Source organism: Salvelinus fontinalis, chromosome 6 (assembly GCF_029448725.1).
Source record: "Salvelinus fontinalis isolate EN_2023a chromosome 6, ASM2944872v1, whole genome shotgun sequence".
NCBI lineage: Eukaryota > Metazoa > Chordata > Actinopteri > Salmoniformes > Salmonidae > Salvelinus > Salvelinus fontinalis.
Window position 1 is genome coordinate 38,461,858 of NC_074670.1, and position 25,810 is coordinate 38,487,667.

Below are 25,810 nucleotides of genomic sequence, written 5' to 3' on the forward strand. Positions count from 1 at the left end.
GTCTACTCTGAATGATGGGACACTTAATTCTTACACATTCCACACAATTGCTTTCCACTAACACGGGACCAGGGAGGGAGAGGCAGGTTCCGGGGCCATATGGAGAGGGACGTGGGGGCCAGTGAATAAATGGGATATCCCCAGCTCATCCCTAGATCCAGTCAGGGCGATGAAACAGCTGCACTAATGAAACAGATTCCCACCAACACCCTAGCCGGCTGCATGCACCACGAGATGGATAGCTATATGTGTGTATATGTGTGTGTGTGTGTACGTGCGTGCGTGCATGTGTGCTGAGTCCTGGCCAAGCAGTGCAGGTAAGCCAGAGGAGCTGTAGGGAGCCTGCTTATTGACGTGACCCTGGAACCTCAAACCCTACCCTCAGCTCCATCCTCCATCCACAGCCCCACCGGTAGCAGCAGGGAAGGTAGACAAGTGCAGCCCTGCTCTGCAAATGCATTCACCAGCCAGCCCTCATCCAAGCAGGCAAAGCACTTAATTACTTAAATTGATCATTATTAGCTTCAATTAGAGAGGGACACTGGGGGGAAAACAAGGTCCTGATTCCTGCAGACAGATCACAAGCAGAGGTGAAGGCAGAGGTGGCTCAACTAGCCTCCAACACACACATCCTAAGCCCTAAGCAGGGGTGGAAGATGCATCCTCGGTAGAGCCTCAGTAGAGAGTACGGATAGGAGAAGGACCCCCCTCTACCGCCCCTCCACGGTGCCTGTGTTTGTGTTTCTGGGGCGCTGGGTGACCTTTGACCTCGGGCTAATGAGAGCGATAACGAGGATTAAAAGGGGGCGACTGGAAGGTGTCTGCGAGGGGGTTTAAACAATTACACTCTGCTGCCAACGCGCCTTTTCCTCATGACTCAGGAAATTACAGTCTCTCTCTCCTTTTCTGGCCAACACAAAAGAAAAAGGCTTATGGAAAATAATACATTATCCGGGGCCACATTAACTTGGATGTAAATCGCTGCGCAATTATGTTTTAATAGGCCTTTAAGAGAATGAGTAATTGGGGGTGATGCTGGTGAGGTTGATCGTGGTAACCCATCTCTCTCCCTCTGTGGCCAGCAGAACAGGCCCTGGCCATTGTGTGTCGGTCGAGTGGAAGTGTGTGTACAGTATGTGTGTGTGCGTCCATGCAGCTGTGTATGTATATGGGGTTGAAACCTAAATGATATACAACTGACATTTCACAGGTGGGTAGAGAGCGAGAGAGTGGCGTGGACATGTAGGGGACTTGGCCTGAAAAGTTGAACATCATGACATGACATGAAATGGAAAGTGTTTAGGCTTTTACTAGCATCAGAACTTCACTGAATTACATAATTATATACTAGATATTAGGAATATATGAAAAAATATGGTTCACTAGAGATCACTTTCATTTCCCAGATCTGTTTCCATTCCTCGGAAAATGATGTTATTTTCCGACTTTCGGTTCTATTCCCTAAATCGGTTCCAACCCACAGTATGTACAGTATGTGTGTTTTTGTTAGTATGTGTGTGTGATACAATCGTCCCCCTCCCCTGTCTTGCTCCAAAACATTGATGAGCCTGAAAAGATGAGCGTGAGCCAGCAGAGTGCCCTCTGACCTCTAACCTCTGGCCCTAGACAGTGACCTGTGGAATATCAATGTGCGTTGGCCATGCAGGGCTGCTGCGGGGTGTAGAGGGATCAGAATCAATGTGAGGAGAGATCACTATAGACAGACCCACCTAGTGGAACACTAACTAATGAGACTGGCCAAGAACACTCACACAGCAGGGCGGACAGCAGGGAGGACAGAGAGCAGAACAGAGAACAGGGAGTGGGGAGGGAGGGAGAGGAGGGAGGGAGGGAGGGAGGTGAGAGAGAATTTAATTGTTTCCTTCAAAGAACAAGCTAGTCTGGTACAGAGGAGTCCCCGAAAATCTCATATGCAGTCTCGATCCATAGTAAACTGTACTAGCACAGTGATGCAATGGCACACATTTATATTGAGCCAATACACAAGGTGTATCAAATACCATTAGACCTGATCATTTCAAATTGTTCCAAATTGTGATGTAATTGTATAGGTATTTGCATGATTTCACATTAAAGCTTCACATTTCCCAAGTGTCATTAATTTAGATACTCTCCTTCTATAGAATGTTTTAATAATCACTTTTACCTCTGATTACCCCCCCCCCCGCACTCACAATTATATCAATACTGCATGTTTTTCTTTACACTACAGGAAATGGTCAAGCAAACCTAAATACTTCTGGATGTACTGTATCTGTATAATCACCTCAACATAATTCACAACAAAACAAGACCATATGCACATCCGTTCCACTTGGGGACCCACCAGTCACAGAGATGTGAATTCTGATGAGTCATTTATCAAACTGCTCACTTTCATCCATTACTGTCAACACTGTAAAGGCACTTAAAGGACTACTTTACTACAACGCCTGTGAGTATGCAAATTAGGCAGACTATATTTCAGTACTTAAAGAACTCTCCGTGTATAGTTTTCAACCAACCTTCTCGTATAATTCTCTTAGGTTTCTGAGGCAGGCAATTTGCGCAAACATCCGGAGTTTCGTTTTAAAATAACCAAGCTAGCAAGAAAATCTGTTTTATTTTGTGGTGAAGCAACCTTCCAGCCCGTAACCCCCTTAAAAGTGTGTCCAAATGACAGGAGTGTCAGTTGTATACAAGCCCCTTGCAATACAGGCCCAGACCAACCCACACACACACACACACACACACACACACACACACACACACACACACACACACACACACACACACACACACACACACACACACACACACACACACACACACACACACACACACACACACACACACACACACACAATGAAACATTATTCTCAGATGTAATTAAAAGAGACTTGATACTAATCAACATATAAGACACAGCTTGAACTTTCTATTCTCATGTTCAAACTGTTGATGGGAGAAAAAAATATTGGACGCCATATACTCTCCTTATTATTGACATAGTTTATCAGTTTGTCTGCAACATCCTCTTAACCAGGCCTACATCGTGTGTTCTACTCTGTGAGATCCCTAACAGTGTTTGTATAGTCTGCATTCTGTCTTCTATCCCAGATACTCCTGTTCTAGTGTTCATGGTTCTTCTGTCTGTGTGAGGGTCTTTTATAGCCCCCCCCCCACACACCTCCCTTTCCCTCCCCCTGTCCCCCTCCAGCTGCTCTGTCACCCATGTCGCCAAGGGGACAAGGAGAACGTGGCGTTTCCCCTGGATCAAAAATTTACGAGCAATTAAAAGGCGGGCGATGCGGAGCATCCATCAGCCGGTGCTGCTGCCAGGATGGGTGAAGGGGCCGCAGTAAACCACACGCTATATACTTTTATATCTGTTTTCTCTCCAAAGAGGGAACGTTATGGCAAAATTATGTTTTACGGTCCACAGTTCTGCAGGGATGTAGACATCTTTCATGAAACGCTGGCTTGGAGGTCACAGCCCGAGGGAGGGAGGGAGGAAAGACAGAGAGGAGTGTGCGCGGTGTGCTGTGTTGTGTGTGTTTTGTATTGATGTGTATGTCTAGTTATAAGATACAAAACAAGGAGGATCTTAGTGTGTGTAAGAGATATGTACCATCCTATGGTCCGTTAGTTACTATGGGGAGAGTGACCTGATTACACTGTAGTTGTTTAAGAGGACACAATTCAAATGTGATCCCTTTCATTCAAAGACACATACACACAAGCACGCACGCACGCACGCACACACACACACACACACACACACACACACACACACACACACACACACACACACACACACACACACACACACACACACACACACACACACACACACACACACACACACACACACACACACACACACACACACACACACAAATGCACACACACATAGACACACGCAAAGATACATTAACACTAATACACAACAATGCACACCAACTCTCATGCATCACCACATTCTCTCTCTATTTCTGTCTCTCACTTTTTCTGGCTGTATGCGACAGGCCTAGACTCATTTGCATCCTTAATTGCAATGTAATGTACTTTTAATTTGAAAACGGAGGCAATTAATTATTTTGATATGGAACAAAATGCCGCAAATGTAAACATTCTAATAGTTCTCCATGAGCGGAGCATCATTTTTCAAAAAGGGGGATTGGAATCTTCTCATTTTTTCTTTCATTTTTTTTTTTTTAATACCATTTCGCTTCTCATTCTCCTTGATATTCACTTTGTCTTTGCAGGGACGGCACCATTTCTTTGATCTTTTCTCTCAATTATTTTCCATCCAATCTTCCACGGTGTAATTACAATAGTTTTACCTATTCTATCCAAAGAGATTAAAGGAAATGAAGCCTGTTTGGACGTGCAGTGCTTTGGACTATATCCTCCCCAAGTGCTGACACACCTCGACGTGCTATTTCTGGGTCAGACACTTCAAGTGAAGATACTAACCAGAGATACATTTTCCCACTGTCAACCACATGATCAATAGGTGTCAGTGTTCAAAGGAATACAAAGCTGTATGAGAGGGTGCCAGAGCAGCTTCATTTGTATGGACCTGGGCTTGCACTGACACTGTTACTCTGTCAACCTGATAAACCCATTTCACAATGAAATAGGATGGATGCATGTTATTTTTTGCTCTTTTTCTCCAGCTCCATCACTCTCTCTATTTCTTCCCCCTCCCTTCCTCCCAATCTCTGCCCCCTTCTCTCTCTGCGCCTCCTTCTGCCTCGCTCACTCTGTGCCTCCTTTTCCGCTTCCTCTCTCCCCCTCTCTCTCTCTCTTTCTCTCTCTTGCTCCAGAGGGGGCAGGCAACTCACTGACATCCCAGCAGGCCTAGCAACAGACAATAAATGATGAGTGACAAGCCTTTAGACCAATAAAAGCGCCGCCATATTTCATGCACAGTAAATCTGATTGCAGATTGCGCTGGCGTGTGGCGGCTGACATGTTTATTGTCGCCGTGGCGATGGGAGCTGGGGGTCGGTCTACGCCATCAGTGTTTCTAAAGCTCCGTAGTCTATATGGAGGTCACACAGATGGAGTTCTGGGTATACACCCGCCCCCCTTTCTCCTCTACATCAACCTCCTGTGAAACAACTATTCTTTCGCAACCCTAGAAGCCATGCAGTTGCTCCTATCACAACAGCCATCTGTCCTCAATACAGCACACACATGTCCCCAATGAAACCTTTAACCTACCTTGTTAAACTAAACTACAAACTACACGCGTACACAACACATACACATATATCATGCGCAGAAATACTCCTCCTAACGCAGCTATAACTCAGCTACAACCCCGACAATCGTTCCTAAAAAGTAAACCGATCCTCAGAGAAGCAGAGGAGAAAAAAAAACCTCCCAGATCCCACACCCTACCCAACGGACTTCCTTACACCATAACCTCTTTGTGAAGACTCATACGTTTGCCATCTTTAATGTGTCGTGTGAATTTGTGATGTTGTTTCTGTTTGGTTAACCATGTTTTTCCCAATCGTCTTCAATACACTTATAAGGTCACTTCATGTCAAGAACAGAATAAAACTGTTCTTGACCTGAAGAAAAACATGTTTATGTGATTGAGGCAATAGCCAGCATCATCACACTCTCCCCTAATTTCTACTACAATACAATATCTCCTCTTAGCCTAATCTTAAGATATGTTGTATTTTATCCCCATCTCCCATGTTAAGTGGCCCTAAACCCATGCACTGCTCTGACGGTCTTTATCCCCGCAATAAACCATTAGTTGTAATTACTGAGAACAGAGCAACAATATGATCAGGGCATTACCAGTCCTCAGCCACATTACCTAAATTTATACATTTCAACAACAACTGCATTGTGATGTGATGAATCATTATAATCTAATTAATCTATTCTTCTCAGAGAAACAGACTGGTTATAATCTGTTTTATTATACTGTATATATCGCCAAGAGAGAGAGAGAGAGAAGGATTAGACCGGAAGAAAGAGAGAGGAAGGAAGGAGAGAGAGGAAGGAAGGAGAGAGAGAAAGAAATACAGTAGAAAGGCGGAGACAGAAAGACAGATGGAAAGAAAGATAAAGTACAGAGATGAAGGGAGAGAGTGACTGATAAAGATGCAGTGAAAGGGGGAGAGAGATAAGACAAAAGAGGGGAGCAAGGGGGAGAGAGATTTCGAGAGAGAGAGATTTCGAGAGAGAGCAAAAATACATTACAACTCTAGACTGATTACTGCAATGCCATTGCCCGGCTGACATTGTGAAGGCGTTGTAAAAGCGTTTATACGACATCTGGAGGAGCCTGCCGCTTACAGCCTCTCTCACTCTGCATTTGAAAAAAAAAACTTTTTTTAACTAGGCAGGTCAGTTCTTATTTTCAATGACGGCCTAGGAACAGTGGGTTAACTGCCTTGTTCAGGGGCAGAACAACAGAGTTTTACCTTGTCAGCTCGGGGATTTGATCCTGCAACCTTCCGGTTACTGGCCCAACACTCTAACCACTAGGCTACCTGCCGCCCCTCATTAGGAGAGAAGGCTTTCATTTTCCTGAGCCCTGCTCGGTGCAGTAAATCGCAGCATCTATACGCGCTCAGACACACTCGTCAGACACATGAATGGTGACACTAACAACGCTACTTCTGCCCTGCCAAAATAATTTATTCAGGTGTCTGTTTTACAATGTGGGTGTAATATCAGTAGTATGGTGTAGTATCTGAGGTATATATATATATGTTGTCTGTAATGTAGGGTGTGTTGTGTAGGGCACAGGTGTTGTCTGTGGTACTGTTTGGCTGTAGCGTGTGTGTTTTCCATAGGTGTGTGGTGTATGTAACATGTATCCCTAGTTCGTATGTGTGTGTGTGTGTTTCTGTGTGTGTGTGTGTTTCTGTGCGTGTGTGCATGCGTCTATGTGTCATGTTCATGATATGTCAATGGCTGTAGTATTTGCGTTGTTTGTAGGCTTGGGGGTAATGTGTTGGGGCTAATGTGTTACAAAAGTAACATGTTATGTAATCAGATTACTTTTATGAGTAACGGAGTAAAGTAGTGTTCTTTTTTTAAATTGTTAAATTGTTACTTTGTCAACTAATGCATGCGTTACTTTCAGAATCCTATCTCTACTGGGCGCGTTTCCATTATCCGATCTCAACTTAATTTAGTTTTCGCAAGCGAGTGGAGAAAGGCTGTTTGTCACGACAGCTACCTCCAAAAATGTATAGAGGGTTAACCTCTGCTCTTTGCCATTGATTGCGTCTGTGATAGTGGCACGTGTGTCATCTATACGTCTCTATGGGTCCATGTCCGTGCGGTCTATAACCAGAACTGGAGGCTCTAGAGAAAGATTTTGAATGAAAAGATAGTAAATCTGTACAGATCTTTGGCTAACAGTATATATGGATAATTAAGCAGCACTTGTAGAGTAGCACAGGAAAGTAGTGGCACAGATGAAAGGAGAAACCAGTTATCAAACCTGAGTTAGTAAGTAGCTCGCCTTGCTCCCCCCGATAGTCAAACAAACTATCAGGAAAGTAACGCAAAGTAATATAATGAGTAATCTCACACATTAATTTCCACACAAAGTAATATTGTTGAGTAACATGTTACTTTTGTTAAACGCAACGAGTAATATGTAATACATTACTTTCCCCAAGTCACTAATCCCAACACTGGCTACAGTACAGTATATGTGGTATACATGATGTTTGTGGTGTGTTTACACCGTGTGTGTAACTAGTACCTGTCATGGATGTGGTACCCTGCTCCGTTGACACAAAATCCTGGCTCTTTGGGGTCGGGGACTTTGGCTGTCATGGCGATCAGATGCTGCACATCCCACCATGTCAAGTCAGGACTGGGAAGATAAAGACGAATACAATCAAATACATGAATGTACAATATGTGTATTGTACACTCCATCAAACCACAGCAAGAAGCATTCCTTCCTTTATGATGAAATCTAGAGGGAGTTGAACATACACAAAAACACATGTAGGCTATACACGATTTGGTATGAAACACATGTATATTTGGCTTAGCATAGAAAGTGGACACACACATGAATAAGTGCACATGATTTGGGCCTGCCATTGTGCCCATTACTGCACATCCTCTACAAGTAAAATAATATGTTTAAGTCATTTCAAGCTTAATAAAGTTGGCGAAAACTATGAATTCAATGAAGTATATTGGAGACGTAACAATGGGGCTGGCGGAAAGAATGAATAGAGGATACTTTTAATCCCGAGCAGGGTATTCTAATACAGCAGACTCAAGTGTCATGCCAAGCAATATACTAATGGAATCCAATTAAGACCTTTAAACTGCACAGAGAGCTAGAGGATATTAGCTCCGTTCTCTCTAACAAAAGACCAAAGGGTCGTCAAGGAGAGCCTTTTCAGGATATAAAAAAGCAGAAAGGAAATTGGGTTTTCTCCCTTTATCCACTCATTATCGCTGGCTAAGAAAATAGACTTGAATGGAACTTAAAAACGGTGTTGACCACCCATCTCTAACATTAAGTTCTCGGACTAAGTAGCACTGGTGTCGGCTTCGACAGCCAAAGAGAAGCTGTCATGTCTGCTACGCAAAAGCACAAAAAAGTTGATTGAAGGTGTTTATTACAAGCTCACATACTGTACACGTTGGTGTCCTTTACATAACACGATCAGCTTGTAGCTAAACTGTACAATATCCAACTACAATGTCCCAGTGTTTCGGATTCAAAAAAGTGGCTTGTAAACAAATCCCATTTAGACAACAAGCATGTGTTTCAATTGTGGTATGAGGTGCTACCTGCTCTATACAACTGTAATTTGACATTTATATGCATGTCATTTAGCAGACACTCTTATCCAGAGCGACTTACAGCCATATGACAATCCCATGGTCACGGTTAATACAAGAACATCCGTAATGCAACACCCATTTGTGGTGCTGGAAGACGTAAACGATGGGCAGGAAATAGCAGGCTCAGTCCAACCAAACCAATTCTATCACATATAGGGGGAAAATGCTTTCAAAACGTTTTCCTTTACAATAGAAAACAAAACAAACATAACACTGGCAACCAGCAAGTGCAACCGGCGAGTGCTACAGTACACCATAGGAGTAATACCACTAATAATAGAAAATATCAAACATTTAAAAAAGGGAGAGCACAGCACAATCAATTATTTTGAGCTTTGATTTCAAAGGGATCCAGAGTGGGGAGCTGGGCTTTGTACTTTTGAACTGTTGCTCACAGTGTGTGTGTATGTGTGTATGTTCTGTAGTAAATATAGGCAGTGCTGTGGCGTGACTCGGTTAACGTGCACTGTCTCCCCCACGCCCCCTCCACCCCCCCCACCCCTCCGGTGAAATCAGAGAAGCCCCCCCCCCCCCCCCGGCCCCGACTGGTTTGCATAAAGCAAACTAAATTACATTTGCTTTGCTAAATCAAAGCCTGTATGGTATTCCAAGCTGCTCTCTCTGGGACAAATTACTTCAAACGACCTCCTTTGTATCATAACAGAATAAAAAAAATCATCCCAATCAGCGCCTCTCCAAAACCCTCGACTCGGGAATTAATTATTGAACCCTGGCGTGGGTTTCGCAGTCTCTTAGCACACAGTGACACAGATCTATTTATTTGGAAAAGGGCATTTTGCACTTAAAAACACACTATTGGCTGGGAACCTGATTTCATTTCTCTCTGTCTATTTGTGGGTCTGTTTTCTCCCTCTCGCTCCCTCTTTCTTTCTCTCTCTCTCCCCCTCTTTCTTTCTCTCTCTCCCCCCTCTTTCTTTCTCCCTCTCTCTCTCTTTCCTTCTCTCTGTTTTGGCACCACATGTCTGTTTTCCCCCTACAGGCATGAGCAGGGTTTGGGCCACAGCAGAAACAACCTCAGAAAGCTCAGAAAACCTCATGGCATTTTACCCAGGACAGCCAGAGACAGAACTACTAAATATGCCCCAAAACCCCCCATCGCACCCACCCTCTGTCCACTTGCCAAGCCCCACAAACTCTCCCAAACCTTGAGCAGACGTCTGAGTGAGTGAACACACAACTGTTTACAAATCCCCAGTTAATAGGATCACCCCTCATTGACTTGACTGCTCTGATGCGTCTGATGTAATCTATTAGCTGTATGATAGTCAGTGTGCTGGGCAGATCAATAACCCTGGCCTTCTTATTACTCCACTGTGTACTGTTACTCCTCTTTACTGCTGCTGGTTAGGAATAGCATGCATGTTTAACGGTGTAGGGTGTGCGTGTGTGCATGATTGAGCGCGCATGTGTGTCTCTCTGTGTGTGTCTGTGCGCGCGTGGTGAGTGTGTGCACGTGGTGAGTGTGTGCAGGCACGCGCGTGCGTGTGTGTGTGTGTTTACGTGTGTGTCTGCGTGTGCATGTGTGCATGCTGGCGAGTTTAGGAGCTGTGAGTGTGTGATATCTGTAAGAGCGATTTCCAAGCGAATGTTCTGTGTTTCTTTTTTGCCCCCTAATAGGGGAGGATGTTTTGTGTGAATCTGTGTGTGCATGCTGGAGTATATTGCTGGTGCTGTGTATACTTGTGCGTATGCATATGTGTGTGTGTTTGTTCTGAGTGAGTGTGTGTGTATATGTTTTCGAGTGTGTCTCTAGCTAGTAGGCATAACTGTGTTTCCAATTAAGTTGAACCACAGGCCGGATCAATGCGGCCCCTCTGTGTGTAGGAATGAGCAGCCCTGGGCCCTCGGAGCATGCCCACGAATAATTTATCACACACACACAGGGTCTGGGCAGGGGGGAGAGTGGGGAGGGCAGGGGGGAGAGTGGGGAGGATGGGGTGGGGAGGGTGAGAAGGGGGGAGAGCCACAAGGACAGAGTGTCCAGCCCACAGGAGGAGGCAATGCAGCAGGGATAGAGAGAGGGAGCGAGAGAGAGAGAGAGAGAGAGAGAGAGAGAGAGAGAGAGAGAGAGAGAGAGAGAGAGAGAGAGAGAGAGAGAGAGGAAGAGAGAGAGCGATAGATGGAGAGAAAAAGAGAGCAAGAGAGGGATCGAGAGAGGACGAGAGAGATAGGGAGAGAGAGCGAGAGAGAGACAAGGTCAGGACCCACAGGAATAACATTGTCCCTGTTAAATCATTTACATGAAGACAGAGCAAATCAACAATAAACTCTTTATTTCTGCACTGTGGAGTCTACAGGGAGGAAAAGAGGGGAAGGGAAAAAATAAAAACTAGGGTAAGTACAGAGGTTAAGGGAAAGAAAGGGATAAAAGTGCTGATATATATAGATTTACGCAAAGCATACGTACAATACAGTGATCAATATTTCCAGTTTTTCCTATTTTGAGCAATGACTGAGGGGTACATCTGTGTGATAAGTGTGATGCTTTTCATTCAGAAGGATATGATCCGTCAGAACATGGCCCTCTAGCCTGGACTTGACTATCTCATTTTAGGAAGCAAACATACACACACATACACTCAGCTAGGGTACACATCACATTAGGATCTTCTGCAGAAGCACATCAGACCTTACAGGAAAGAGAGAGAAGAGAGAGAGAGACAGAGAGAGAGAGAGTTGAAAAGAGAGAGAGAGAGAGAGAGAGAGAGAGAGAGAGAGAGAGAGAGACTACACACAGTCCGACACACATCCACACACTCATTAACTACACAAATCAGCACTGCACGGGTTGTATTTAAAGGAGATCACAGGCATGCAGTTATTGGACGAGGCCTAATTGATAAAACCATTAGTAACACTTGTGCAGATAACAGATAGGGAGAATCCTAGTCTGCGCACAGTCACTCCAAATGGGCTCACTTAGGCTTAAAGTACGCCACATTAAAAGATTATGGCCAAACGTGAAGAGTTCCTATGACTCTGGCTCCCATTTCTGGGAGGATTAATAGGGACAAAATGAAGACAGAGCAGGGAGAGCAGAGCAGAGATTATGAAGATCCTGTCTTTTAGTGTGTTTCTGAGGTTGTGGGTGAGGTCCAGGGACTGTTGCATGTAAGGCCCTGATAATACGCAAACCACACATAATACCCCAATCATCAGTTTGTGTCTCAGGGAGTGTTTGAGTTGAGACCAATTAGAGGGTGCTGTCCCCACTGAGAACCCTAGCTGATTGCACACTACACCAACCCCTACTGAGCACCCTGCTATCCTGCTCTCAGTGGCTCAGACAGATAGGCAGACAGATGAAGATGGACAACGCAGGGCGGAAGAGAGCAGACAGAAGGTGGGAACAGAGGGAAAGAAAAAGAAACAGGGTTGGAACAGACAGAGGAAGGGGGAGAAAGAAAGAGAGGGCGAAAAAGTGGGGTGGGGTGGAGAGGTGGAGAGAGAACGAGAGAGAGAGAGAGAGAGAACTGTCAGTTCTGTGATTGGAGCAAATTAAAAGATCATTTGTTTGCGCTCATGTGTCTGAATACGGGACCTTTCCCAGAGCGGGGCTGGCTGACCCCTGGCTGACCCCTGGCTGAGCACTGGCCACCAGGGTTAATGAGGAATCATCTCTCACACACCATCCTCCATTAATAACCTGACCACAGAGTCACACCACATACTCACACACAGACAGAGTGACAGGAGATGCTTTAGTCTCGCCACTGGCCAGGCCATCATTGTAAATAGGAACTGGTTCTCAACTGACTTGTCTGGTTAAATACAGTTATAATAAAATACAGTAAATGTAAGGGTAGAGCTTGGGGTTGTCATTGGTGATGGAAGACTAGAGCGGTACAGACAGACTCTAAGTGTGTCGGGAGCGGGTAAAAGAGAGGGATGATAAAAGGTGGACTGAAGATGGAGGGAATGAACAGAGGTTGAGAGAATTAGTGGAGGCAAAGTAGCCAAAATGGTGTTGAGAATGTTGAGAATGTAAAAGATTGAAATAGACGTACAGAATATTAAAGAGCTGTAAAACTGATGAAAGGATGGAATGAAGTATGTGATATTTACATAGAGGGACTAAAGTAAAACTGGAAAAAAGATTTGGAGTCAACACATTGAAACAGGAGAAAATGGTTGGAGAGTAGACAGAGATAATTATTTTAATTGCACAGTGTATGTGCGTTTTTTTTGTACTCTGTTTGTGAAATTGTGGGTGTTATGACAGTACTAATATGTGTGTGTGTGTGTGTGTGTGTGTGTGTGTGTGTGTGTGTGTGTGTGTGTGTGTGTGTGTGTGTGTGTGTGTGTGTGTGTGTGTGTGTGTGTGTGTGTGTGTGTGTGTGTGTGTGTGTGTGAGTGCATGTGCTCTGCTCAGCTCCATTAAGACGTGAGGGAAATATCGGCCCTGGGATGTGATATATAGAATAGGATGTGTGATGCAGGTCATACAAGCCCTTAACCAGTAATGTCCTGGGAGTGCAACTCGCCCAGGGGACCTCCGGTCCATTTTACGGCCAAGCGGGCGAGACTGGACGGCGTGGCATGACAGGTGGAGCGGTAAAGCCCTGCCCTGGGCTCATCAATAACACTGAGGAACGGCAGCAGGCAGACGCCACGGACAGCTACAAAGTTACAGAGCTACAATCACGACTAGGGCACAAGTCCACACACCAACGCAGTGCAGAAAGAGTGAGAGAGAGAGCAAGAGAGCGAGAGCGAGATTAGGAAATTAGGAAATACACTATATATACAAAAGTATATGGACACCCCTTCAAATTGATGAATTTGGCTATTTCAGCCACACCCATTGCTGACAGGTGTATAAAATCAAGCACACAGCCATGCAATCTCCATAGACAAACATTGGCAGTAGAATGGCGTTACTGAAGAGCTCTGTGACTTTCAATGTGGCACCATCATTGGATGCCACCTTTCAAACAAGTCAGTTCATCAAATATCTGCCTTGCTAGAGCTGCCCCGGTCAACTGTAAGTGATGTTATTGTGAAGTGGAAACATCTAGGAGCAACAACGGCTCAGCCGCAAAGTGGTCGGCCACACAATCTCACAGAATGGGACCTAGCGCGTACAAATCGTCTGTCTGCTGTTACAATACTCAATACCGAGTTCCAAACTGCCTCTGGAAGCAACGTCAGCACAATAACTGTTTGTCGGGAGCTTAATGAAATGGGTTTCCATGGCCGATCATCCGCACACAAGCCTAAGATCACCATGTGCAATGCCAAGATTCGGCTGGAGTGGTGTGAAGCTTCCGCCATTGGACTCTGGAGCAGTGGAAACGCACAGAGTGATGAATCAAGCTTCACCAACTGGCAGTCCGACGGACAATCTGGGTTTGGCGGATGCCAGGAGAACGCTACCTGCCTGAATGCATAGTGCCAACTATACAGTTTGGTGGAGGAGGAATAATGGCCTGGGGCTGTTTTTCATGGTTCGGGCTAGGCCCCTTAGTTCCAGTGAAGGAAAATCATACAATGACATTCCAGACGATTCTGTGCTTCCAACTTTGTGGCAATAGTTGGGGAAGGCCCTTTCCTGTTTCAGCATGACAATGCCCCCGTGCACAAAGCAAGGTCCATACAGAAATGGTGTGGAAGAATTTGACTGGCCTGCACAGAGCCCTGACTCAACCCCATCAAACACTTTTGGGATGAATTGGAACGCCGACTGCGAGCCAGGCCTAATCGTCCAACATCAGTGCCCGACCTCACTAATGCTCTTGTGGCTGAATGGAAGCAAGTCCTTGCAGCAATGTTCCAACATCTAGTGGAAAACCTTCCCAGAAGAATGGAGGCTGTTATAGCAGCAAGGGGGAACCAACTCCATATTAATGCCCATGATTTTGAAATGAGAGTTTTGATGTGCAGGTGTCCACTTATTTTTGGTCATGTAGTGTACCATGGTTGAACATGCCCAATACTACAACTACCTGGGACAACAAAATCAGTGCCTCTGGTGGATTTAGTCTGGGAGTGAATGCACTAAAATAAAAAGCCTACAAAGCATTTTACTCCATAAAAAGACAATTCTCCCAAATAAATATTCCTATCCAGATTTGAGGCAAAATATTCAATAGTGTAATTTTACCAATTGACCTATATATTTGGGGAGATTTGGGGTTCAACCTGCAATTACGATTATAAGCATTTGGAGAAAACCCCCAAATAATATCTACATACAGATTTCTGCAGAATTATCCTAAATATCCAAAAGAAAGTACCAAATAATGCACGCAGAGCAGAACTTGGAAGATTCCCTTTAATTGTAAATATAAAGAAAAGTACACAAAAAAATGTTGCACCATTTGAAATTTAGACTCAAAACATCCATACAATTCAAAGCACTGGAAACCCAAGAACTGAATCCCCATGACAGCTGTTATTCTGGGTGACGGAGAAATCGCAAAAAAAAAGAAAAAAAAAAGAAACGTCCTCTAACTGTCAACTGAGTTTCTTTCCAGAAACTTAACATGCGTAAATATTTGTTTGAACATAACAAGATTCAAAATCTGAGACATAAACTGAACAAGTTCCACAGACATGTGACTAACAGAAATTGAATAATGTGCCCCTGAACAAAAAGGGGGGGGGGGTGTCAAAATCAAAAGTAACAGTCAGTATCTGGTGTGGCCACCAGCTGCATTAGGCACTGCAGTGCATCTCCTCCTCATGGACTGCACCAGATTTGTCAATTCTTGCTGTGAGAAGTTACCCCAATTCTTCCACCAAGGCACCTGCAAGTTCCTGGACATTTCTTGGGGGAATGGCCATAGCCCTCACCCTCCGATCCAGCAGGTCCCAGACGCGCTCAATGGGATTGAGATCTGGGCTCTTCGCTGGCCATGGCAGAACACTGACATTCCTGTCTTGCAGGAAATCACGCACAGAACGAGCAGGATGGCTGGTGGCATTGTCATGCTGGAGGGTCATGTCAGGATGAGCCTGCAGGAAGGGTACCACATGAGGGAGGAGGATGTCTTCCCTGTAACACACAGCGTTGAGATTGCCTGCAATGACAACAAGCTCAGTCCGATGATGCTGTGACACATCGCCCCAGACCATGATGGACCCTCCACCTCCAAATCGATCCCCCTCCAGAGTACAGGCCTCGGTGTAACGTTCATTCCTTCGACGATAAACACAAATCCGACCATCACCCCTGGTGAGTCCAAACCGCGACTCGTCAGTGAAGAGCACTTTTCGCCAGTCCTGTTTGGTCCAGCAACGGTGGGTTTGTGCCCATAGGCGACATTGTTGCCGGTGATGTCTGGTGAGGACCTGCCTTACAACAGGTCAACAAGCCCTCAGTCCAGCCTCTGTCAGCCTGTCTGAGAGAGGCTGTCTGAGCACTGATGGAGGGATTGTGCGTTCCTGGTGTAACTCGGGCAGTTGTTGTTACCATCCTGTACCTGTCCCGCGGGTGTGATGTTCGGCTATACCGATCCTCTGCAGGTGTTGTTACACATGGTCTGCCACTGTGACGACTATCAGCTGTCCGTCCCATCTCCCCTTAGTGCTGTCTTAGGCGTCTCACAGTACAGACATTGCAATTTATTGCCCTGGCCACATCTGCATTCCTCATGCCTCCTTGCAGCATGCCTAAGGCACGTTCACGCATATGAGCAGGGATCCTGGGCATCTTTCTTTTGGTGTTTTTCAGAGTCAGTAGAATGGCCTCTTTAGTGTCCCAAGTTTTGATAACTGTGACCTTAATTGCCTACCGTCTGTAAGCTGTTAGTGTCTTAACGACTGTTCCACAGGTGCATGTTCATTAATTGTTTATGGTTCATTGAACAAGCATGGGAAACCGTGTTTAAACCCTTTACAATGAAGATCTGTGAAGTTATTTGGATTTTTACAAATGATCTTTGAAAGACAGGGTTCTGAAAAAGGGACGTTTCTTTTTTTGCTGAGTTCATTACTGCCAGAAATGTATATGATTGCCATAGCCTGAGGGAAACCCCACGAACATTAATTCCCTGAAGTTTTTACATCGTATATAACGTACAAGCAATACATAGTGTAACCATCATCCGTGTACATTTTGTTATTCATTTATTAGCCATTGTTAATCTTATTAAATGAAATGTATCAACCAAAAATTGCACAATACAACAACTGTAGTGATTATACAGTATGTAGTATTATTATTACTACTACTACTACAATGAACTATTATTATTACATTTTAGTAAACGCTCTTATCCAGTGCGACTTACTGGAGCAATTACGGTTAGGTGCCTTGCTGAATGGCACATGGACAGACTTTTCACCTAGTCATCTCAAGGATTTGAACCAACGATCTTTGGGTTACTGATCCAGCGCTCTTAACTGCTAGGCTACCTGCCGCCCCACTACTGAAATAAACTGTATTTCATTATCCTTTATTCATTATTTACTGAAATACTGTACTACAATATTGCTTTGGCAATATCTACAAATTGTACTTCATGCCAATAAAGCAATCTATATTTGAGAGAGAGAGAGAGAGAAAACACTTGCACAAATAGACAGAGAGAGAACGGGAGCTACTTGAACTTAGACATAAAGATGGGAAACTAAGACCGCTAATAAATACAAAGCAAACTACCTAAGCCATGGAATGCAGATGAAAAACCGATAGTGGAGGAAATGACGCAACAGTGGAGTAAGGTTCAGGAGGGGAGAGGATGACCAAGGCTTACTTGTTCTCCAGGACAAGGGCCAGAATCCCAGCCGCGATGGATGCAGCACTGGATTTCCCCGCAAAGTGGGTGACACAACCGTCCCCTAGATTGGACACTGTCACCTGCAGAGCACACAACAGAATACTGTACATTTCAATTGCAACTTAACAAATTTAGTGGTGTACACACACAACAACAATAATGTTCAATGTGCAGGGTATAATCTTAGAAAAAAAGGTGCTAAAAAAACCCAAAAAGGGTTAGGAGAACCCTTTGGAGAACCGTTTTGGTTCCAGGTAAAACCCTTTTGGGTTCCATGTAAAACCCCCACAAATGTGTTTACATCCCTGTTAGTGAGCATTTCTCCTTTGCCAAGATAATACATCCACCTGACAGTTTTGTCATATCGAGAAGCTGATTAAACAGCATGATCATTACGCAGGTGCCCCTTGTGCTGGGGACAATAAAAGGCCACTCTAAAATATGCCGTCTCAAGTTTTGAGGGAGCCTGCAATTGGCATGCTGACTGCAGAAATGTCTACCAGAGCTGGTGCCAGAGAATGTAATGTTAATTTCTCTACCTTAAGTCACCTCCAACATCGTTTTAGAGAATGTCTGTACGTCCAACTGGCCTCACAACCGTAGAATACGTGTATAGCGTTGTGTGGGCGAGCGGTTTGCTGATTTCGACGTTGTGAACAGAGTGCCCCATGGTGGTGGTGGGGTTATGGTATGGGCAGGAATAAGCTACGGACAACGAACGCAATTGCATTTTATCGATGGCAATTTGAATGCACAGAAATACCGTGATGAGATCGTGAGGCCCATTGTGAGGCCCATTTCTTTTAAGGTATCTGTGACTAACAGATCCATATCTGGATTCCCACACGTGAAATCCATAGATTAGGGCTTAATGACTTTATTTCAATTGACTGATTTCCTCACACGAACTGTAGCTCAGTAAAATCTTAGAAATCGTTGCATGTTGCGTTTATATTTTTGTTCAGTATAGATTTTTAGACCATGCACCTGGGACAATTGTTGAACGTGTGTACACTCTTTTTTAACCAAACAGACAAATTCACACAAACACTCTGTAGTTAACTATTTTGCTCTCGGTTGAAGAATTCAGTGAAGTCACACGTCGGGGAATTGATCTTGTAATAGTGACCAGGTGATATTTCTCTCTCTCTCTCATTCGCTCACTCTCACATATATACACACCTAACGCTCCTCCACACCTGAGGGGTATCCTACAAAGTCGTTTTGAGGAGTTAGCGAGGTAACTTTGGTCAACTCGGAGTTCGACTCGGGATCAGTCATGCGAAAGGGGCTCACCTTTTATCTAGGTACATCTCTATGGCAACAAATCCTTCCGAACTAACCTGCTCCGGGGCAGGCTAACTCACGGCTACTCCACTTACCCTGAATGAAATGGCTGAGCCACAAGTTGAGGACCAATGAAACCATATTCCCTCCCTCTTGCAAAGATTATGTCATCACCCCATTCACTCGAGGAAGACGACTGAATAAATATCTGATTAATTCAACGTTTTTTTTGTTGCTGTGTTAAAATATATCACATTACACATTTAGCAATGACAGAATGCATTTTAAACCTCACACACAGTAAAACTTTTGTATGGCTTAATAAAATGATGTTATCGACCGCAGTGGGGAAAAACGGTGCTTGGGGTTGTGCATTGACAAGCACACCAAAATAGGCATTAACGATAAATAATAAAACAAAGACTGCACTTTTAAAAGCCTATTTCACAACATAGCCTGCTGAATCTGCACGATCACTTTTCTTTCATTTAGATGTTGGCACCAAAGGTAAATGTGGCACTGACTCACACACGGACTGATGTTTCAGCGTTGCCTCAATGAAGAGTTGAGTATTCCACTCGCCATGTGCAACATGCACATGCAGTTACAGGCCTGCTACAGTTAGTGGCAGGCAATAGTGGCAAGCAATATCCACCATCGTTGGACGGATGAAGCCTGAGCTGAAATGTGACGCTAATTGAACCCGGTTAGCTGTAGAAAACCTAAATATAGCAGGCTTCGTAGGAAACACCTCTGACCGTCAATGTGGTGACTGACTGACTGCCTCGGGGGAGTAGACTGGAAGTAGCAATAGTCACAGTCACAGTCAGTGGTAGGTGTTACTGGGTAATATTAGACTCTTAGCCTGTATCCATGGAGCTGAGCAGGGCATACAGACATTTTTCTTTCCTGGCCTTCGACTTTGTCACACTCCTGAACTGAGTGCACATCAACACCTCTCTTCCTTCTCTCGTTCCCTCTTTTTCTCTGCCACTTCAGCCGCGGTGCTACGCTTCACCTCCAATTAACACTTGCGATTGTGTGTGTGTGTGTGTGTGTCTGTGTCTGTGTCTGTGTGTGTGCGTGTGCGTGTGCGTGTGTGCGTGTGTGTGTGTGTGTGTGTGTGTGTGTGTGTGTGTGTGTGTGTGTGTGTGTGTGTGTGTGTGCACCCATACATATCCGCCAGCCCAGGTCAACCGTGAGGCCGCTATAAATATCACAGCAGTTAACAGGCTGCTAACAGGAGCTAAAGAGCAGGGCTGCACTCACTCTCACACAGTGTCGAATAGATACACACACACACGCAGACAGACAGACAGACAGACAGACAGACAGACAGACAGACAGACAGACAGACAGACAGACAGACAGACAGACAGACAGACAGACAGACACACACACACACACACACACACACACACACACACACACACACACACACACACACACAGCATCAAATAGATATACACGCATGCACGCACGCACGCACACACACACCCACACACAGACAGACACACACACACACATACACACAGCATCAAATAGATATACACACATGCCCGCACACACACACCCACACACAGAGAGACTTACTAGGGGTAGTGTGTTTCCCAAACTGGCTCCAGTTAGAGTGACAGCCATGACGGCAGGGCAGTGCTCACCTAAAAAGGCGCGCTTGCCCGTGTGGGTGACAGCCCCAACGGCAATGCTGTAGACACTGTTGACATAGCCGTCTGCTCGACAGTGGTCGTTTACCAACCATTACCAGACGCCCACACAAATATACTGTCTAACTCGCACCTGTATTAAGGTGAAAGAGAGAGGAGAGGGGAGTTGGTGGAAGGATCAAATGGAATAGAATGGAATAGAATTACATTGAATAGAGAAAAGCGAGTATGCATGCGTGCATGAGTTTGTGTGTGTGGACGTGCATGTGCATGTACAGAATGGGTGTGTGTATACTTGCATGCCTGCATATACTTTGCTTGTGTGTGTGTTAACCTTACCTTGCCCAGCCTCAGTGCTTTCTGTGTGAGTGTCCCCAGCCCGGCCATTTCCTGTCCGTCGTCCCGCGGGCCCCAGCAGCACACGTACACATCAATGAAGTCGTTGTTGAAGGTCAGAGATGTGGCCTCCACGGAGTCCGTCACCGTGCCGTCTAGAAGATCGATATCTGGCCGGGTCAAAGGTCAGAGATCACGGGGCAGAGGGAAAAGGTCAGGGGTAACAGTTCATTCCAAGGATAATTTATTACTGCTCATTAATTATGATGCCGATCTAGCTCTATGAATTGGTTTGAACAGCTGTTGGCTTTAAGCGTTATAGCGTGACACTAGAATCAAAACATTAATTTTCAGAGGATATTCTTATTCAAATGTCCCAATACATTTTCTTGTTGATGCATACTTACGCTCTGGACTGTACGGCTCTATTATATTAGTCATCCTCACTAAAAAACGAATTACAGCACCTCAAACCCAAAATGAGATGTTAAATTAGGTCTGTATGGCTCAATAACACACACACGAATTAGATTGCTTTCTCTCATCACCACTTGTGTAAACTCTAATTCACAAATACAGCTGAACATCAACACCTAAACTGGCTGCAATAGACAAATTGATTACTGGGCTTTATGGAAGAAATGCACTGCAAACGCATTGTTCTGTTGTGGATACGCCCGTGGTCCCTTTGTCATCATTATCAAGCCTCAGCGCTATGATTCACTTTAACTAGTTCCGCCTCCCAAAAACCACCCTGTTCCATATTGTTTTGTGCACTGCTTTTGACCACGGCCCATCAAAAGTAGTGCGCTATATAGGAAGGGTGCAATTTGGGACTCATGCATTATCTCTCCAGCGGATGTCACAACCAATCACTGGCATTGCATTACCCTGTTGTCATTGCCTTTTATTGAGCCATTTCATTACATTTGATGTGTGATTGTCCTCATAGTATGTTATCACTGCACTTACATATCATATAATTTGTCTGGTAACATAAACACTGCTCTTCTCTTCTTCATGAACGTACTGTTACTGTGTTGTTCACTGTCACCTCGCCTAGCGCCTCCTATACAGTCTGATTGAATCATATTCTTTATGTTGTTATTAAGGCATGGCTTATATTATATATTTCATTTGCTATAATATTATTTTAGATTTTCAAATGGTATACTGTAATAGACAATATCAATAGCAATATAGACAATATCAATATCATGTCTCACAGACAATGTACATTTGTAATAGTACAGTGCAATCATATTACACGTACATTGTATAGTAGTACAACTAGTACGAGCATTCAACACGATGCATATTTGAATCATACAATCACTTCTACCGGTATTTTATTTTGATAGATTACATTGGCGTGGACATGGGCAGTGTTGTACTCCCCACCGATCCTGGCGTTGAAAGCCATGCCCACGCCACAGTTAGAGCTGTTGGCCTCCATGGCCACTTCCCCTGCACACCTGGTGCCATGACTGGGACAGATGAGAACATTATGTCATGCACATAAACACACAAACACGCACACACATAAAGACGCACGCACTCTCTCTCACACACACACAAAAACGGCTGTATCTCTACACACATTTAGACAAATAACCCAATCCAGAAATGAGGAAACAAAACTTAAAACGAAAGATGACTGCAAATAGTGAGAGATGACAGAGGTACGTGAAGAACGAGAGGGCGTGAAAGAGCGAGATGAATGTAGAGATTAAGAAGTGTGTCACCCGTTCTCCTCGTCCCTGAGTGGCATGGGATCATGGGAAAGGCCGTGTGAGCCACGCAGGTCAAAACTGGCTAAGGCCTCCTGAGAGACACACCGTAGTTTAATGTCACGGAACAACGCGGAGAGCATGTAGCCTGATCTCAGATCTGTTTTTAGCTGTATCGCTAACTCTTTAGAAGTTGGCTATACAGCTCCAAACAGATCTGGCGTCAGAATAGGGAGGATGTGGAAATGACACAGGAATGAATAAAATGGTATTTCTGGAAGTATATTGGTGTGTCATGATAATCGTCTATGTATTGTCACGCGCTCACATTCTATACGAGGACAAGCTGTTCACTGTTAGGTGAGGAGGTGACAGGCTACACAGCAGAAGAGTGACGTGTGTCTATCGAGTCAAATATGATCAAGGAGGTACACTCAAGGAGACAGGAGTCAGAGTACAATCCCTTGTAGCCCTGCTTCAATCTCTCTCTCAGGCTGTTACATGAGTGCCAAACTACATGTTGGCCTGTTGGCTTTGATCTGAACTGTGGCTCTTGGATTCTAAATGATACAAAGCAGTAGTAGCCAGTCAATTGTCTGGGAGTCAGTCCACTACAGTGGCTCTACTCTTGGTGAGTTGGTTGTGGGTGAAGTTGCCATTTCCCCCACCAATGGTTAAGGTTGGGATTCGAGGAGGGGAAGCTGATCCTAGATCTGTGCCTAGGTTGAAACTTCACCTGAAGCAGTTAGCATTCGCTTCACTATAACTTCATCGATTTGACATGGGCGTTTATCTATCTACTGTATAGCATTATCTACTGTATAGCATTATCTACTGTATAGCATTATCTACTGTATAAACAGTAAATGTTGAATTCATTAATTGTGTAATGGCCCATTAGGACAGATGTCATAGATAGTCACGTCAAAGTATATCGATCAAGTTTACTCAAAAACTTTCTCTTCAGATCCATGTTTGTATGATCCACACCTAAAGGGGAGGCAGGAAATGAAATATCAGTGTTTGTACATAAAAGCTACAAATGAGGGATACAGGAACTAAAAGGATGCATGATTTAACACGTGATGAGTCTGGATGTTCCTCTATTCTCCCTTCTTCGAACCTGAAGGGATTTAAAAAAAAATGTAAGCGGTTGGGCTGGTAGAGAGAAGAAAAGACAAGGAGAGGAAAAAGAGAAGGAGAATGCAGAGGACAGAGAGGATGGATAAAACCTTGCCCTCTGTTTCTCACTCTCATTTGATCCCTTCTACCTGCATCCCTCCTTCCACCCTATTCTCCCTTTCCAATTTAGCTCTGAACCAGCTCCTATGGAAATACAAATATGGCTTCTCTCCCTGGCCACGCTCCCTCTCTCTCTCTCTTGCGCTCTCTCTCTCTGTCTTCGCTTGAGCTCTACTTCGATCTCTCCATCTCTCCTGCCCCCTCTCTCTCTCCCCTTTTCTTTCTCCTGTGGAACGGGCTCTCTACTAGGCCCCTTTTCTGCTCTCTCACCCCATTTCTCCCTCCTTTCCTCCTCCCTCCATCTCCCCTCTCTCTCCTCCTGTGGCTGAGCCCCTGAGGACTCTAGCTACACTTTCTCCATCTGTCTCTCTATCTCTCCCTCCCTCCTCCCTCTCATCCCCATCTCTCCATCTCTCTTCCCCTCTTTCTCTTCTCTCCTCCTGTTGCAGGGCCCCTGTGGACTCTCTCACAGACAGGCGAATGGAGGCCCCAGGAGGGCTCAGCCCGCTCTGCCACACACACACACGCACAAACACGCTTACACACACAGGACCCGCCAACCCTTTGTCCCACGCAGGCTGTGCCGCCAGGTTGCCATGACTACCCGCCGTTGGACGAGGCGGCCTGATTGTGTTCATCTGTGGCGGGTTAGAGCCCGGGTGAGTACAAGCACGCCACGCCAGGCCCGCTCTGCAAACCTCCATCTCACTATTCTCTCTCTCTCTCTCTGTGTGTGTGTGTGTGTGTGTGTGTGTGTGTGTTTGTGCGTGTGTGTGTGTGTGCGTGTGTGTGTGCGGGTGTAAATGCGTGCGTGCGTGTGTGTGTGTGTGCGTGTGTGTGTGCGTGTGTGTGCGTGTGTGTGTGTGTGTGTGTGTGTGTGTGTGTGTGTAAATCTTAGCCTCCCACTAAATGTCTATATTTCCTCTCTGTCCTCCTGCTGCATTCTCCTTTTCTTTCTCCTCTCCCCCTTGTCTTTTCTTCCATTCTCCATTCTGTCCTCCTTTTATTTCCTCTCCTAGCCCAACAGCCAGCTCAATAGATCATGTAGCCCAAAAAGAAATCAACCCATTATCATTTACATATATTAACGGTGAACTCAAAACCCATAACACATCTACCTGTAGCAGAGAGAATCCATTCCTGTGAGCATCACCTGTATAAAGTCTGGGCCTATCTGGGTCAGTTCTCTGAGGTGTAGTGAATTACCACCAGGCTGCCTGTGGTGAAGGAGCTTGCCTTATTAACAAAGTTCAGTGAGCAGCGTTTCTGTGTGTGGGTATTGTGTCTGTGTGCGTGAGTGCATGAATGTGCGTCCGCATGCGTGAGTGCTTGTGTGTGAGCTGTGATTCTGTGTGCGTGTCTGTGACCGTGCGTGTGAGTACGGGTGTGAGCGTGCGTGCGTGAGCAGCGCTTCTCTGTGTGCATGTGTGTGTTCATGCGTCCAAGCGTGTGTGTATGTGCCCGCGCATGTGTCTGAGCCATCTTCACACTACTCACGTCACCGCTAAAAGGTGACACACACCGCTCACTGCTGCAGGGATGTCATCAGGCATTAGCGTCAAGCCACCAAGGGAGGGGACACGGAAGGGCACAGAGGACAAACCCACAGCCTTGTCCCGACTGAGAAGGCTCCCGTGGGCGGCCGGTGACAACAGTAACGATGATGGGATGTGGTGTGGTGGTAATCATCCTGATATTAGCCATGTCTAACAGGGCAGCCCTCTGCCAGCCTAATGAAGATCTCAGCAGCCACAGTGGAAATTAGCCGTCCAACACTGGCTGTAATGGGAGTGATGTGTGGATTGTGTGTGTCTGTGTGTTTTAGGATGTTGGGTTTGTGTGGGGGGGGGGGGGGGGGGGGGGGGGGCTTTGTGGGGAGGGGCAGCTGTGTGTGTGTGTTTGTGTGTTTTAGGATGTTGGGTTTGTGGGGGGGGGGGGT

At 45.2% G+C, this 25,810-nt stretch overlaps 1 pseudogene; it reads right to left on the minus strand.

Moving 5' to 3' along the window:
* Positions 1-25,810, minus strand: part of LOC129858610 (PC3-like endoprotease variant B) — a 148,677-nt pseudogene that overhangs the window by 35,690 nt on the left and 87,177 nt on the right.